At 50.2% G+C, this 16,245-nt stretch overlaps 1 non-coding gene and 1 pseudogene across 1 annotated transcript; one reads left to right on the plus strand and one right to left on the minus strand.

Annotated features, from left to right (window-relative positions):
• The first annotated feature begins 101 nt into the window (after positions 1-101).
• On the plus strand, positions 102-1,544 carry LOC136506993 (GDSL esterase/lipase At5g45670-like; annotated as a pseudogene).
• A 4,481-nt stretch (positions 1,545-6,025) lies between these two features.
• On the minus strand, positions 6,026-6,164 carry LOC136509740 (small nucleolar RNA Z247). Its single transcript, XR_010772483.1, has one exon. It is a non-coding gene; the product is annotated as a small nucleolar RNA Z247 (small nucleolar RNA).
• Positions 6,165-16,245: the final 10,081 nt, after the last annotated feature.

Here is a 16,245-nt window from a genome sequence, read left to right on the forward strand (position 1 = left end):
CGCTGGTGACGCAGCCCATGATTCGGGAGGTGGTGAGGTACCTGGACGGCGGTGACCGGGTCTAGCTAGCTAGCTACTAGCCATCAGCACATGTGGAAAAAGCTAGCCATAGGAATGGGGCGTGAGACAATGCGGTGGCCGCTGCCGGCGCTGCTCCTCGTCGTGGCCGCGCGGCTGGCCACCGTCGCCGTCGTCGTGGTGCGGGGCGAGCCCCAGGTGCCGTGCTACTTCGTGTTCGGGGACTCGCTCGTGGACAACGGGAACAACAACGACATCGCGTCGCTGGCGCGGGCCAACTACCCGCCCTACGGCATCGACTTCGCCGGCGGCGTCACCGGGCGTTTCAGCAACGGCCTCACCACCGTCGACGCTATATGTAAGCTCTCACTGTGTATTCATGTGTCGTTTTTCAGCTCGGCTTCTGGGCTTCGACGATTACATCCCCACGTATGCCGACGCGAGCGGCGATCAGCTTCGGCGGGCAGCTGCAGAACTACCAGGCGGCGGTGCAGCAGCTGGTGAGCATCCTGGGCGACGAGGACTCCGCGGCCAACCACCTGAGCCAGTGCATCTTCACGGTGGGCATGGGCAGCAACGACTACCTCAACAACTACTTCATGCCGGCGGTCTAATCCACCAGCCAACAGTACACGCCGGCGCAGTACGCCGACGTGCTCATCGGCCAGTACGCGCAGCAGCTCCGGACGCTGTACAGCTACGGGGCCAGGAAGGTGGCGCTGATGGGCGCGGGGCAGGTCGGGTGCAGCCCCAACGAGCTGGCGCAGCACAGCGCCGACGGCGCCACTTGCGTGCCGGAGATCAACGGTGCCATCGACATCTTCAATCGCAAGCTCGTCGCGCTCGTCGACCAGTTCAACGCGCTGCCGGGGGCGCACTTCACCTACATAAACGTGTACGGGATCTTCGAGGACATCCTGAGAGCCCCAGGGTCGCACGGTACGTATATGCAGGGTTTACAATTTCAGCGAAATATCGCCTTTTTCACTGAGGTTCGAAATTTTTTTTGTATCGGTCAAAATTTTTCGGTTAAATTCATCTTTCACTCTAAAATTACACCAAACCATACTAAAATGACCCTCCATATCATCTAGTCTTATCAAAGCTCTAAATTTCTTCAAATTTATTTAATTTTTTCACTCACACATTGGACGGCACTAGTATATGCAGCTCGCCCACCGTCAGCACACTGTATTACCGCGGCTCTACTTCTGTGATATATTATGTTATTTCGTCAATGTTATATAAATTTATGATGGATGATGGATTATAGAGTTTTTCTAGTGAAATGATGCCAAATTTGTTTAAAACTCAATTTAAATTTATTTAAATTTGAACCGATATTTCCGAAATTTCGTATTTATCGCTGGGGACCGAAATTTTTTTCTTACCGGTATTGTAAACCCTGCGTATATGCACGTGTTTGAGTGGACACCAAACCGAAAGAAATACTCGAACTTCCCTATTTGGCACCGTAGATTTCTGCTGCAAACAAGAGTATTCATGTCTTTTTATCAGTCATTTGACACCGTTACTGTCCTAAATGGATAGCAGTGCCATTTACGAAAGGAAATTTCAACTTGATGCCAGATAGGAAAGTTCAAATTTTCGAGTACCAAATACGAAACACTGTGCCAAATAAATAATTCTCTCATCCATTTTAGGAAGGCATAGGACGCATAGTTATGTTCCAAACATCGCCATGATCATTGATCAGGATTCAGGAATAGTTCTACTGCCGCCAAAATCGCCACCAGAACCGTCCTCATCCAGAGTTTCTGTTCTACTGCCTCCAGCACCACCCAGAACACCCAATCCCCACCATCAACCCACGCCGGGATTAATTTCAGTTCGACCACCGCCCAGAATACCGGTAGCACAAAATTGATCTGCAAGAGTGGAAGGACGACAAGGGGGTGCCTGATGAGAACCTGGTGGTCGCGTCCCTATGCTGGAAGGCTGGAATTGGAGACGAGGTTGTAAAAAAGCTTCAGAGGCGCAATGTGGTGGAACGGCAGGGCCCCCAAACTTGGAGCTCCTGGCCGGTTGCGTGTTAATTCTTATGGTTGCCAAAACGCCTGGCACCGGTGGCTTACATAGGCTCCATCCCTAGAGAACCGGCTGTGGTTTGTTACAACAAACTCTATCTAATCTATTCTGGAAGATTCACCACAGCCGCATAAGTCTAGGAACAGCAAAGGGATAAATACAAAATATATCTTTACATTTAACACTCCCCCTCAATCTAAACTTCTCAAGTTGAGATTGTTCTTAAACATCTCTAATTGTCTTACCGGCAATGGTTTTGTGAAGCCATCAGCAACTTGATCTCTTGTAGATATAAACTCAATGTCAAGTAATCTTCTTGCTACCCTTTCTCGCACAAAATGATAATCCACTTCTATATGTTTTGTCCTAGCATGAAAAACTGGGTTAGCAGAGAGATACTTAGCTCCAATATTATCACACCATAATTTGGCAGCTCTGAGCGCCTGTATTCCCAATTCATATAACAGAATTTGTATCCACATAATCTCAGTTGTGGCATTTGCTACAGCCTTGTATTCAGCTTCTGTACTTGATCTGGAGACAGTGGCTTGTTTTCTTGCACTCCATGCTATCAGATTAGACCCCAGAAATACTGCAAATCCTCCAGTTGACCGACGATCATCTACATCTCCTGCCCAATCTGCATCTGAAAAGGCACTCACCAAAAGAGAGGAGGTTTTACTAATACGGAGCCCAATCTTCATGGTGTGTTTTAAATACCTCAAGATCCTCTTTACTGCCGCCCAATGAAGTGTCGTAGGAGCATGTAAATACTGACAAACTTTGTTCACAGCAAAAGAAATATCAGGTCGAGTCAAAGTCAAGTACTGTAATGCACCTACTACACTCCTGTATGCTGTAGCATCTTTTGGTCCAAGAGGTGTCCCTTCTTGTGCTGACAATTTTTCTGATGTAGACATAGGAGTACTTACTGGTTTACAATCCTTCATGCCCACACGATGCAATACATCTCTAGCATATTTTTCCTGGGTCAACAGAATACCATTCCTCAATTTAGTTACCTCTATCCCAAGGAAGTAGTGCAGCTCTCCAAGATCCTTGAGAGCAAATTCCTTCCTCAAGTCCTGCAGCAAACAAGTTATAGCCTCCTGTGTGGAGCTAGCAACAATGATATCATCAACATATACAAGAATAAATATAGTAACAGGCCCTTTTTGATAGAAGAACAAAGATGTGTCAGCCTTCGAAGCCTTGAAGCCTAAAGAACACAATTTTCTGCTCAACCTCGAGTACCACGCCCTTGGCGCTTGTTTCAAACCATATAGAGCCTTATCTAACTTACAGACATAATCTGGAGTAGCCTTGCTTTCATAACCAGGTGGCTGACGCATGTACACTTCTTCTTCCAAAAAACCATGAAGAAAAGCATTCTGTACATCAAGTTGCCGCAGGCTCCATCCTCTAGAAACAGCAATAGATAGAATTGTTCTGATAGTAGCATGCTTAATGACAGGACTAAAAGTATCCTCATAATCAACACCATATCTCTGTTTAAAACCTTTTGCAACTAGACGAGCCTTATACCTATCCAGACTCCCATCCGCTTTTCGCTTTATCTTATAAACCCATTTGCAGTCAATAATATTAATCCCTTTTCTTGGAGGAACTAAATGCCAAGTTTGATTCCTAATTAAAGCCTCATATTCGGCATCCATTGCTGATTTCCACTCTTTATTATTTAGTGCTTCATCTAAATTTTGTGGCTCCCCGGAAGCAGTAAAACAACCATACCTGACTGTTCCATCAGTATAAATTTTTGGCTTACGAATACCTGCACTCAGCCGGGTCCGGTGATGTGGTGCTGGCACAGAGGATTCATCAACAGGGAGATCTGCATCTGCAGTATCAGGCACAGGCGCTGTTCTCTCGGCCGCATCGTCCGCAGCGTCAGAATCAGGCACAGGCACAGCTCCTGTCTCCCCCTCGCCTGAACCCTGATTCGGCCGCGCGTCAGCACCAGGTGGGGCACCCGGCGTGCACGCGGGGTCAGGCAGTGCCGGAGCGCGAACCAGCGTCTCCGTGGCGCTGGCGCGTTGGTGGGATGGGCCGGTAGAGTTGGAGAGCCCCGATCCCGGAGCAGATCGCCCAGGAGTCCGTGCCGCATCATTCTCATGTCTCGCACCAGGAGGCAAATCTGAGATCCTGTTATCACATGCACTAGATCCATTCTGTTGAGTAGCATTAGCGGAATTAAACACACGGTCTGCTACAGGTTCCACCCCAGGAATAGATAAAGGAACAAGGTCTGATGGTAATAGATTAATTTCAGCACGGAGACGGGCTCCTGCATTGGAGTGGAGTTCAGAAAAAGGAAAAATAGACTCATCAAAAATAACATCCCGGGAGATAAAAACACGACCGGATGACACATCTAGACACTTGAACCCTTTATGGAGAGGACTATAGCCAATAAAAACGCATCGTCTTGAGCGAAACTCAAGCTTATGTTGATTATATGGACGAAGGTTGGGCCAACAGGCGCAACCAAAAACCCGAAGAGAGGAATATTCAGGCTTTTGATTAAACAAGCGTTCTAAAGGTGTTTCATGCTGGATGGTAGCGCTAGGCATACGGTTAATAAGAAAAACAGCTGTTGCAAAAGCCTCATCCCAAAATTTTAGTGGCATAGAGGCATGAGCGAGGAGGGAAAGCCCAATTTCGACAATGTGTCTATGCTTGCGCTCAACAACTCCATTTTGTTGATGCGCATGGGGACAGGAAACATGATGCACAATCCCACTTTTGGTAAAGAAATTATGCAATTTTTGGTACTCCCCTCCCCAATCAGTTTGCATGGTGAGAATTTTGCGACCAAATTGTCTCTCTACCATGACCTGAAAATCATGGAATTTCTCAAACACTTCAGACTTGTATTTAATAAAGTAGATCCAGGTGAACTTGCTAAAATCATCAACAAAACTAACATAATATTTCTTTCTCCCGAATGAATCTAGAGCAGGACCCCAGACATCAGAATGCACAAGTTCTAAAGGAAATTTTGAGGAATTAAAGGATCTACTATAAGAAAGTTGATGACTCTTTGCCTGTTGACAAGCATCACAAACTGAATCATTGTTTTTCTCAGAGGAACATGGGAGCTTATTACTGCTGATAATTTTGGAAACAACTGGAAAAGCTGGATGACCCAGGCGGCTATGCCATCTAGACATGGACGGCTTCACTACTCCAAACGCCTGTTTTATTGACTGATCTGATGGAAGAGGGTACAACCCTCGGTGGCATCGTCCTCTAAGAATCGTGTTCTTCGTGGCCTGATCCTTGATAAGAAAATAATCAGGGTGAAATTCAAGGAAAACAGAGTTATCTTTAGCAAGGCGACGAACAGAAACAAGATTTTTGCTAGCTTTTGGAACATGAAGCACATTGTTTAGATGAAGATTACGGGACTGGGTTGGAACAGTAGTATGACCGATGTGCTTAATTTCCATACCTGCACCACTAGCTGTGTGGATCTGATCATTCCTGTGATACCTCTCACGGAAGGACAACTTCTCCAATTCGCTGGTGACGTGGTCGGTCGCGCCCGTGTCCGTGTACCAGTTGGTGTCGACGTTGTAGGAGTTCATCGCCATCGCCGCAGCCACGTGCCGTTCTTCAGGGACATAGGACTCGTCGAAGCGATGCCAACACTTCGCCGCAGTGTGCCCTGTTTTAAAGCACACTTGACAAAGAGGACGTTCATCCACGCCTCCAAGGTTGGGGCGCTGTGCCCTTCCCCCGCGTTGTTGTCCGCGACCACGCGCGGGACTGCGCCCACGCGAGCCGCCACGGCCTCCATCACCGCGCCCAGGGGCGCGATTGTTGTTGAAGTAGCGATTGTTGTAGCCGCCCGACCCAGATCCTCCTGATCCAGATCGGCCGCCCCTATTGGCGGCGTTTGCAGAGAAGCCCGATCCATCTTGAAGCTCGAGTCGCGTCTCAAAGCTAAGAAGCTGAGAGTACAACTCATGAATTGAGAGCGGTTCAGTCCGGGCAGTAACAGATGTCACCACCGGATTGAATTCAGCGTCCAGCCCGTTACAGATATGGGCCGCCAGCTCCTCGTCGTCCATTGGCTTCCCCGCAGCTGCCATCTCATTTGCATAGCCTTTCATCTTGGTAAAGTATTCAGCAATTGTCTGGTTACCTTTCCTTGTTGTAGCAAGTGCTAATCGCACGTTCATCGTTTTGGCACGGGTTTGAGCGGAGAACATGTTCTCAATCACTCCCCATGCCTCGGCCGCCGTCACTGCAGCGACGACCTGTGGCTGCACTTCCTTCCCGACCGAAGACAAGATCAGCCCAAGGACTTTCTGATCCTCGGCGAACCAATCTGCATAGGCCGGATTAGGCACCTTGACGGTTGTACCGTCAGCCTTCTTCTCCTCGATCTCTTGCGCAGGAGCTTGAGTCTTTCCATTGAGGTAACCTTCCATGCGTGCGCCGCGGACGGCTGCAAGCACGAGTGCGCGCCATGGCGCGTGATTCTTCCTTGTCAATTTCTCGGTGATTGGAACACCGAAGAGAGGATGCGGAATGCTTGAACTTGACGACATGGTGACCTAGGCTCTGATTACCATGTAAAAAAGCTTCAGAGGCGCAGTGTGGTGGAACGGCAGGGCCCCCAAACTTGGAGCTCCTGGCCGGTTGCGTGTTAATTCTTATGGTTGCCAAAACGCCTGGCACCGGTGGCTTACATAGGCTCCATCCCTAGAGAACCGGCTGTGGTTTGTTACAACAAACTCTATCTAATCTATTCTGGAAGATTCACCACAGCCGCATAAGTCTAGGAACAGCAAAGGGATAAATACAAAATATATCTTTACATTTAACAGAGGTCCCATCGATCCTTGTCACGAATGCTCCAACTGCAGATGCCCTTGTGGAATTCGCTCGCGAGACGAGCCAGTTGGGGGGAAAGACTTTTGTTATTCGTCAAAGTTTATCGATTATTAATTGAAAAAGTCTACTTTTGGCCTCCCTCAAATATCGTAAATTCCTCCCTAAACTAGAAAACCACACATAACACCTCCCGGTTTAAAAAGATGAGGATGAGTTATGTGTGGTTTTCTAGTTTAGGAGGAGTTATGTGTGGTTTTCTAGTTTAGGGAAAAAAAAAGCTGACTTTTACGACAGTTGAAGTAGACAGAGTACACTGTTTTTCATTATTAATCGATGCCAACAATGTCGGCAATGTTTGCACTTTTATCCTCGAAAGTACATGGGCTTAGCCCAGCTTTTCTATGTCAATGTCCTCATTTTTCACTTGCTATAATGACTCCATATCAATTTTCTTCTCGTATCTTTAGATTCCACCAGCAGTATCCATCCCGATCACGAGCCTATGCATATATAATCAAGAAGTTCCGGGTTAGAAGTAAAAGCGAAAAAAGGAACTAAGAAGAAAGGTGACTACTGAAGAACTCGCTTGATCCAGTCGAACCTATGCCAGTTCTTGAGCAGTCAGTTGTCGCTGTCCTCAAGAAGTTCCGACAGAAACTTGAGTTCATGGAGACTGCAGGAACAACCAAAGAGGAGGGATCTCGGGTGCTCACTGCTCTGCCGGTCAACCCTCACCTTTGGCAGCTCTCAGTAAACCTGGAGGCCATCCGAGGCTGGGCAATGGCGCGCCGCAGAAGAGACAAAAGCGCGCGGAGAGGCCGATGCTGCCTGTGGGAGAGGAGGAGTGACTACTCATCACCCGGTTGATAGTTAATACAATTATCATCCACATAGTGGGGTTAAGGTGAGCGTCTGAGCAACCAGCAGTCGGCTAGATCTCAAAGAAGCCCCTCACACCCGCACACGGCCCTGTTCCTGCGACATGCTATGGATGATTGACGTGTGTCCACACGCCAGAAATCTAGTTGCTCGCTTCCGTCAACAGCAGTTGGAGTCGTGCGGCTCTTGCATGGAGTGCTCGCTTGCATGCATCACAGGGACACGCGTCGATCCTTTATAGGATGTCGCAGGGGTGTGCTGTGCCGCGCCGTTGCATAAAAATTATTTCCTCCTGGACGCACAGGGCACCGGCGGCCAGCCCTTTCACGCCACACGCGAGCTCGAGCGGAGGGAGCCACAGACTGAAATTGAATTACCTCTCAACGTGACATACAAATGGGCCACAACTAATGAAATTGAGCCCACAATACACAAACAGCAACCAACTAATGGTGGATGAAAACAGAAATATCCATCACTCGGATGATGGATAGAAATTCTGAGAGGGAAACACGCGGATTTGGCGAGCGAGCCCCGCTGCCCTTTCTTTGACTAGCTGAAACTGAGGAATAGCCCGTGCTATTTTTAGACAATGAGATTTACAGTCTGTTGGGATAAGAATACACGGCAGGAAATAGCAAACTATCTTGGAGTTGCTCTTAGCTTAGAGCATCTTCAAGAGCATTTCTAATCCCACTCTCTAAATTATCATTTGGAGAATTATCTGTATAAAAATCGTTTTCTATATCTTTTCACTCTCCAACATTTTTTCTATATCTCATGCACACTCTAAATAGCTATTCTCGTATTCTATTTTTGGCTAGCGAAAAATTCGGAACAGAAGATTGCCATATTTGGATGACCATTTAGAAAAGCGGTTGAACGGTAGTTTTCACCAAAATCTCTATTCCTACCATTTAGGAAGGACATGGAGAGTCTCTCGGAGATGCTCGACTTATTTGGATCCACCCAACTAAAGCTTAGCTAGCTAAAATTTTAAAGCTAAACTTTAGCCAGCTAAAAGTTCTCCTAGCTAAATTTTAGCTAGAGTGTGTTTGGATCCTCCAGCTAATAGCTAGGCCGTTTAGATCCCTAGCAGCTAAATTTAGCCAGCTAAAGTTTAGTTGGTGATCCAAACATGCTCTTAAAAAGGCGTAATCGAAAAAATAGCCATATGGGCATTGTATGCACCTCTGTAAATTGTCAACTTATAGAAGTGGTCTTCTTGGCACGCCAACCTCACCGAGGCGGGCTTCAGCTTAGGCCCGACTGGCCAATTACAGAGCCAACATATAAGGAACTTGAGTGCTAACATGGGAATACACGCAGAATAGGAAACATCACCTGAGCTCACTGCTTGTCATGAGCCGGCAAGCGGGCGCGAGCACGGGGCCTCCCGCATGGGTCGTCTCGGTCGATCCGATGTTGGAGGAGCTCACCGCCTCGCTCGTCGTGAGCCGGCCAGCGGGAGAACAAGCGCCCAGGTGCCAGCCTACTCAGGAGGCTGTCTCTCAGGAGGTTGAAGCGTCGTTGGTGCCTCTGGCGGCGGCCGCTCACCGGATGATAGACTCGTCTCCGCTGTCGCCGGTGCTGGAGCTGCCACAGCTCACGCCACCATGGGTGGAACAATCCAGCGTCAAAGATGAGATCACTGTGGGCATGCCCACCCCCAGCGACGTGACGCCCACGCCACGTGAGGTTGCTCGGCGTCTTGCACGATTCAGCGAGGAGGTGCAGTGCAAGCAAAAGTCGCCATTGATCTTCAGTCCACCAAGGCAGAAGGCGGCAACCACAAAGCGCCCCCTACCAATCCGGAGCAGACGGATTGTCGCTCAACCGCTGGCGCACGTACCGACCGCCAAGCGGGGTGAGGTACTACTCATGAAGAAGATGGGTGTCGCACCGCCGGCAGCACCAGTTTCATCCTCGTCGAGGCAAGCATACGACGCCATTTTCGCAGGGAACTTGACATCGAGCCAAGTTGAAGCTCTGGACGAGCTATTCTCAGCGACCAACACCAAGGCCGGTAGAAAAACCAACGTGCTCTTCTCGGACGCCGGAGTAGGATCACGCAGCCAGCAGCGGAGGCGCCCAACTTCGTAGGTTGCAACACTGCTCTTAGCCCGGTTGTAGACCTTTTATGTAATATCGAAGCTTGGATTTGTTTGCTAGGACAGTCCAGCCTACGGCTGTAAGACCTCCTAGGGCGCTCGTCAGAAGCACATCGTTTGTATTGTTAAACTCTTCTTCTTAATTACAATGATGCGCAAATTTTTTGCGTATTCGAGAAAAAAGTAAGTGGAGTTCCAGAAGAGAGCACCGGGCTTACAGAATCGGTGCTTTTGCTACCTGCCACTATTAGTGCCAGTGTTGGGCGGCTGCAGTAACAAAGAACTTTGTTTGCTCTGAAGCGTGTGAACATGTGCCCTGTCTGCAAATCCCATATCTGATTCAAACACAAGAAAGAACAAGCATTAAACAATTAACTCGATTGCTAGCTATATACCCCATGGTGTAGAGCTCAGTGAACATCTTCTGGATCTCCTCCAGCATGATCTTGGATTCGGGGCAGGTTGCCCCACTTGTTCCTATGGCCATCTGCCACGCCCACCAGGCACCAGCTGCTTGGGTACAGAGAATCGTCTGGCGACGTTTCTTTTTCACCTGCTGCAAAGCAGGTTCCCGCGCTGCTGCTAGAGATGTGCAACGCTTCTGCGGCACTCCGACGCCGACAGTCCAGAACCGTGTGCCACACCGCGCCACTGCCTAGTGCCTACCATGGGAATTGGAGAGGAGATTTGTTTATTTCATTGATCTTCATCATATCTTGTAGAAATAGGAGGTATGGTTCTGGCCATGAAAAGCGTAAGAAGTTGGAGCTCAAACTCAAGGGGTGCATCACATGTTTTGTTCGGGGTCCTCCAAATCGTAGGTACAGCCCTGATTCCGGGTTCATGGTGCAGAGCTTTTCGTAGAAATGTGTGAAATGCTCCTGGTGTGAATTATACTTGGCCATATGGCCCGAGGCCCGTTGGCCCGGCCCACGGCACGATGTTTCGGCCTGGCCCAGGCACGGCACGGCCCGGTGGCTGGCGGGCCCGTGCTGGCCCGGCCCGACCCTTGGGCCGTGCCTGGGCCTCACTTTCGGCACAGCGTGCCGGCCCGACACTTTGCAGACCCGGAAATGGCTTCACAGTATATATACGTTGAGCATAACTGAAACCCTAACTCTCTCCGTCTCCCTCATGCGCCACGCCCTCCAACCCTCTGTCTCCGTCTCCCTCGGGCGCCGCTCCATCTCTCTCGCTCTCTCCCCCTCCCCCTCAGGCGCAACTCCATCCCTCTAGCTCTCCCTCATCCCGAGCACAACCGAGCGGCCACGGCCACGGCCAGGGCGCGCTCCATCCCTCTCCCTCTCCCTTAGGCGGCCACGACGGTGCAAGAGGCACGCATGGAGGCCAGGGCTGGCTCGCGCGCATGGAGACCACGACGGCGCAGGGCGGGCTCGCGCGGGTCGTGGGCACGCGGATCCATGCAGCAGCAGCTCCTACACCTTCCTCTACAGTGGATCCAGCGCCACCACCTCCACGCCGGCGGCCGCACGCATCGTCATCAACTCCGGTAGCAGATCAGGCAGGAGCAGCTCCTCCCCCGTGCAGATCCGGTGGGCTCCCTCCTCCCTCCCTCTCCCTCGGTGGATCTGGCGACTCGGTGGAGCTAGCAACCCCGGCGGCGGCCGGCCTCGGGCGGATCCGGCGGGCTCCCTCCCCCCTCTGCCCACGTGGATCCGGCGCATCTGCGACGCTGGGCCAGTCGGGCCATTGAGCCGGCACGGCACGGCACGAGGCCTTTTAGGGCCGTGCTTGGGCCATTAGTGCTGCCCGTGGGCCGGCACGGCATGGCCCGATGCACCTGATGGGCCGTGCCGGCCCGATGACCTCCAGGTCGTGCCGAGCACGGGCCCGTGCCAGGCCGGGCCGGGCGGCCCGAATGGCCATCTATAGTGTGGATGCGGTAGTGTGGAGGATGCAGAATCTCCAGATCGAGTGGATTCCCACAATTCAACCGTGTGGAATTGGAATCACGGGAACTCGAATTGGATGCAGCAGACAACACGGATTGAATCTAGCTCAACAGACAGGACTTGTTGCGGGTCAAACAATGGAAGCACGGACCGAGCGATCTGGAATCGGCTCGAGGAGTATCAGATACCAGGTGTTTTGTTCTTTCACCTCGTTTTATTATAGAAACGGCTGCTGCTCACTGTTAGCCCACATGATCACCGGCCCAGTCTTACCAAGCACCCGCTAGTGGTGCCGAGCACCCACTCGCTAAGCTGACCACGAACAAGTGTTGTCCATCCCCACACACTATGGCTCAAGATTGAAGAAGAGGGAGAACAGAGCATACACACACAGTACAAGACACCAGCGTTGGTCGAAGCCCTATATAGGAGATGACAAATCTGAACTCTCTTTACTGAGTTGCCGTGGTAATCTATTTATACAACTCTATGCATCTAGTCCTAGTACAGCGCACATGCTGCAACAGTAACTAGATAACATAGCAGGACTGATTTCTGCGCCTGTCTTTGCATGTGGCTACAGTGCGGCAGGTGAGCCATTCGGTGCCCGCCTCTGTAGCGGCTACAGTAGCACAGCAGGGGGTCTTTTTGGCGCCGTCTTCCCTTACTGTGTGTTCACACAAGGATGCAGTAGATTATTCTAACAATTATTCCCCTAATCCTACTGCTATCCCTTGTACCCCCTCCATGCCGATCATCTCCTTCAGCTCCATGAGTCGAAGACGTCCGAGCGGCTTGGTGAGGACGTCCGTGAGTTACCGACCAGTTTCGACGAACTCGATGACGATCTGCCCTCCATCGACACAGTCCCTGAGGAGGTGGAACTTCACGTCGATGTGTTTGCTCTGGTCGTGCAAAATCGAATTCTTCACGAGGGTGAGGGCGGGCTGGTTGTCCACCATCAGTGCTGGTGGGTGAGCTTCCACGCCGGTCAGCTCGCCCAGCAGCCGGCGCAGCCACACAACTTGGCACGCTGCTGTAGCCGTCGTTACGTACTCTGCCTCGCACGTAGATAGCGCCGCCACCTTCTATTTCAGCGACAACCATGAAATTGGGGTCGACCCGAGGAAGACGAGCACGCCAGAGGTGCTCCATCGTCCGTTGATGTCCCCCGCCATGTCTGCATCGCTGAACACAGTGAGCTGCAGCCTACTCCCACTAGTCTTTGGAAAGATGATCCCATGATCTACTGTCCCCTTGACGTAGCATAGTAGCCGCTTCACTGTAGTCCAGTGATCCTCTCTGGGATCCTCCATGAAGCGACTGACGTAGCCCACGATGAACACAATGTCCGGCTTCGTGTGGACTAGGTAGCGTAGGTCGTCGATGATGCTCCGGTAGAGTGTTGCATCCACCTTCATCGCGGTGCTAGCCTTCGTCAGCTTCAACCGCTCCTCCATCAGAGTCACGCATGGCTTGCACTCAGCCATGTCGCTCCGCTCCAATAGCTTGGAGGCATACGTGCTCTGACCGAGCGTGAGTTCCTCCTTCCCCTGTCTCACCTCGATGCCGAGGTAGTAGGAGAGTGTGCCGAGATTGCTCATTCGAAAACAAGCCGCCATCTCGCGCTTGAAGCCATTGATGTCCTCTGTGCGCACGCCGGTGACGATCAAGTTGTCCACATACACGCCGCCGACGAGCTCCTCCTTCCCCAGTCACTGCGTGTAGAGCACGTGCTCGGTTGCACACCGTGTGAATCCAAGCTCGCCTAGCAAGGAATCAAGCTTGGCGTTCCACGCTCGTGGGGCCTGCCACAGCCCGTAGAGCGCCTTGCGCAGTCGGAGCACCCTGTGCTCCGCTCCCTTGATGGCGAAACCTAGAGGTTGTCTGACGAAGACCGTCTCCGCCAGCTCATCTTTGAGGAAGGCCGATTTTACGTCTAGGTGATGGACGCGCCAGTCCTTTGCTGCTACCAAGACTATGATGAGGACATCAACACCGACACGGGAATGGCTACTCCAACTGAACCAGCACAAGCGCCACCAGGACCCATCACTCGAGCTCGTGCACGTGAATTAAACTTTGTGATGATTTTGAAGAATGAAGGACCAGAAGTTTCCTAAGTGCATACGCCATCAATGCTCATGATGAACCTGCCCAGAATAATGTCTAGGTGCTGCGCCACCTATGTGTTTTTAGTTTTGTCAAGAAATAACCAGGAAGGTGCTGCACCATCTAAATCAGGAAAGGGAATCAAGGAGATGGTGTGTGGCTGTTTGGGCGCCTATTCCCTACCTTGTGGGCAGGCTGGGCGTCCTCCTTCCTCCCTCCTCCCCCTATTTAGCCAAGGGCTGCGCCCCCTCTTTGGCTTGGGTTTTGTTTTGCTTAAGTTAGCCATTGCTACTTCCGAAGCTTCGTCTTCGTGTAATTCAGAACCCCACCTTCGAGTAATATTCAGGGTTGCTCGCCTCAAATTCTTGCTTGTTCTTCGATTGCCTGCAGGAATTGATCTTCGTGATCAGGTTGATCTCGCACCAGCAAGGTCAATAACCATCGGGAGTTGGTTCAGCGATTGCTAAGGCGCCACGGACTTGTTCGTCGTAGTCGGATCGCGAGGGTCGACACCCACCAAATCGTAGTTATCCTCCACTCACCGAAAGATCGGGTACTCCAGCTCTATCAAGTGGTATCAAATTTCAGGTTGCTCGGTGAGATCTATCCCTTTATTTGTAGTTTTGTTCATCGTCCTATCATCCACCAGAAAAGCCAACAAAAAACGTTTCAGGTTAGAACCACTGTCCAAGACCTTTTGAGCCTTTGCATCTTTCATTCAGTTTATTGCTTTGTTGAGTTTTTGGTTGCATCGCTGTGTCGTGTTGCTGGTCTTGGCGTCTAGTCCATTAGAGTTTTGAGTTCCTGTCACGTATTAGTTCACATCTTTGCACTTGATCCTCCTTTTCCTTTGTCCTCCATGCTCCTGTAATCTTTCCCACGTCATAGACCCCCTTGTGCATGCCAATTTCCCACCTACAAAAGGAAAGTAATTTATTTCGGGTCTTGATTTATCTCGGCAAGGACACAGGCATTAGCTGTTGCATCCGTAGTCCGTTTGGGAAGTTTAGGTACAATTTGGAAAGCATATTTCGTGCCCTTTCCAACGGATACTCACTTGCCTTGCGATTCATTTTGGGCGTATCACAGGAGATCATGCGAGATCAGGCAGTCTGTGGCTACACGAAAGGAAAGAGTTCCTGATTTCCTTTTGTTTTCCTTTTTGAGTTGTGCAACGTGTTGGCAGTGTCATCAAACTGAAAAAGGCCAGAGGTGCATAAAACAAAAAAAAGAGCCGCACCAAAAAAAAAACAAAAGGCAAAAGGTGCAAAAAGAGCCGCACACAAAAAAAAACAACAAAAAAAACAAGAGATGCCAAGGGTGTGTACTCGCTGTCTTTTACTCTTTGTTATTGCAATTCTGTGTCTATCTTTGTGCGTGGGCTCACGTCTCTAGTACGGTCTAGCCTAGGACCAGCACAACACCAGCTTTGAGTGATTATTCAACTTTGCCTTTGCTGAATGCTTGTGCTACTCCTTGCTACAAATTGAAGCCTTCCCATAGCTCCACAAATTTTCTACAGCGATCAAGCTCTGTGTCCTCTGGCAATCGCTCCATTCAATCTTTGGAAGGTTGTACCGCTGGTTGCAAGTCACCCCTGCAAGCTTGGTAAGAACGGGTAAGAGTTTGATAACAGCTTTAGTTTGAGTGCCTTGATCAGCACCACTTCCTATTAGCTTTAGGACAAATACTTGTTTTCATGTTCGTTGCTTTTCCACTAACAATGTCAGGGGAGCCAGCTGATCAGGACACCATGCCTCACTCCCCACGCACTAAAGGCATCATTCACCACTTTAATCGCAAGATGAACGAGCATGTGGAGGGCTTGGCAGAGGAGATTAGGATCGCCAACGAGCAAGTGGGTCAATTTCAGGACGCTCAAATGGCCACAAATGCTACGCTTGCGGAGATGCAGCAAGCACAAGCTGCCCACGCCACCAGCCTTGCCACGCTCACTACACGCCTTGATGAGTTGGTACAACAACTTGATGATCAACGTGCGGACTTTGATTATGGTGGTGATACCGAGATCGACGACCAGGACCGCCATGGAGGGCGCCACCGCAACCGCCGTGGTGAGCGCGTGGTACGTAATCGAAATGACTCATTTACTAAGATTAAGTTCACAATTCCTTCATTTAATGGCAAATATGATCCGGGTGCGTATCTTGATTGGGAACTTGCGGTAGATCAGAAATTTCATTGTCATGATGTTCCTGCACAATATCAAGTTAGGGCTGCTACTAGTGAGTTTACAGATTTCGCATCAATTTGGTGGCGTGAGCATCGCAGCAAACACC

This window comes from Miscanthus floridulus, chromosome 15, assembly GCF_019320115.1.
Source record: "Miscanthus floridulus cultivar M001 chromosome 15, ASM1932011v1, whole genome shotgun sequence".
Taxonomy (NCBI): Eukaryota; Viridiplantae; Streptophyta; class Magnoliopsida; order Poales; family Poaceae; genus Miscanthus; species Miscanthus floridulus.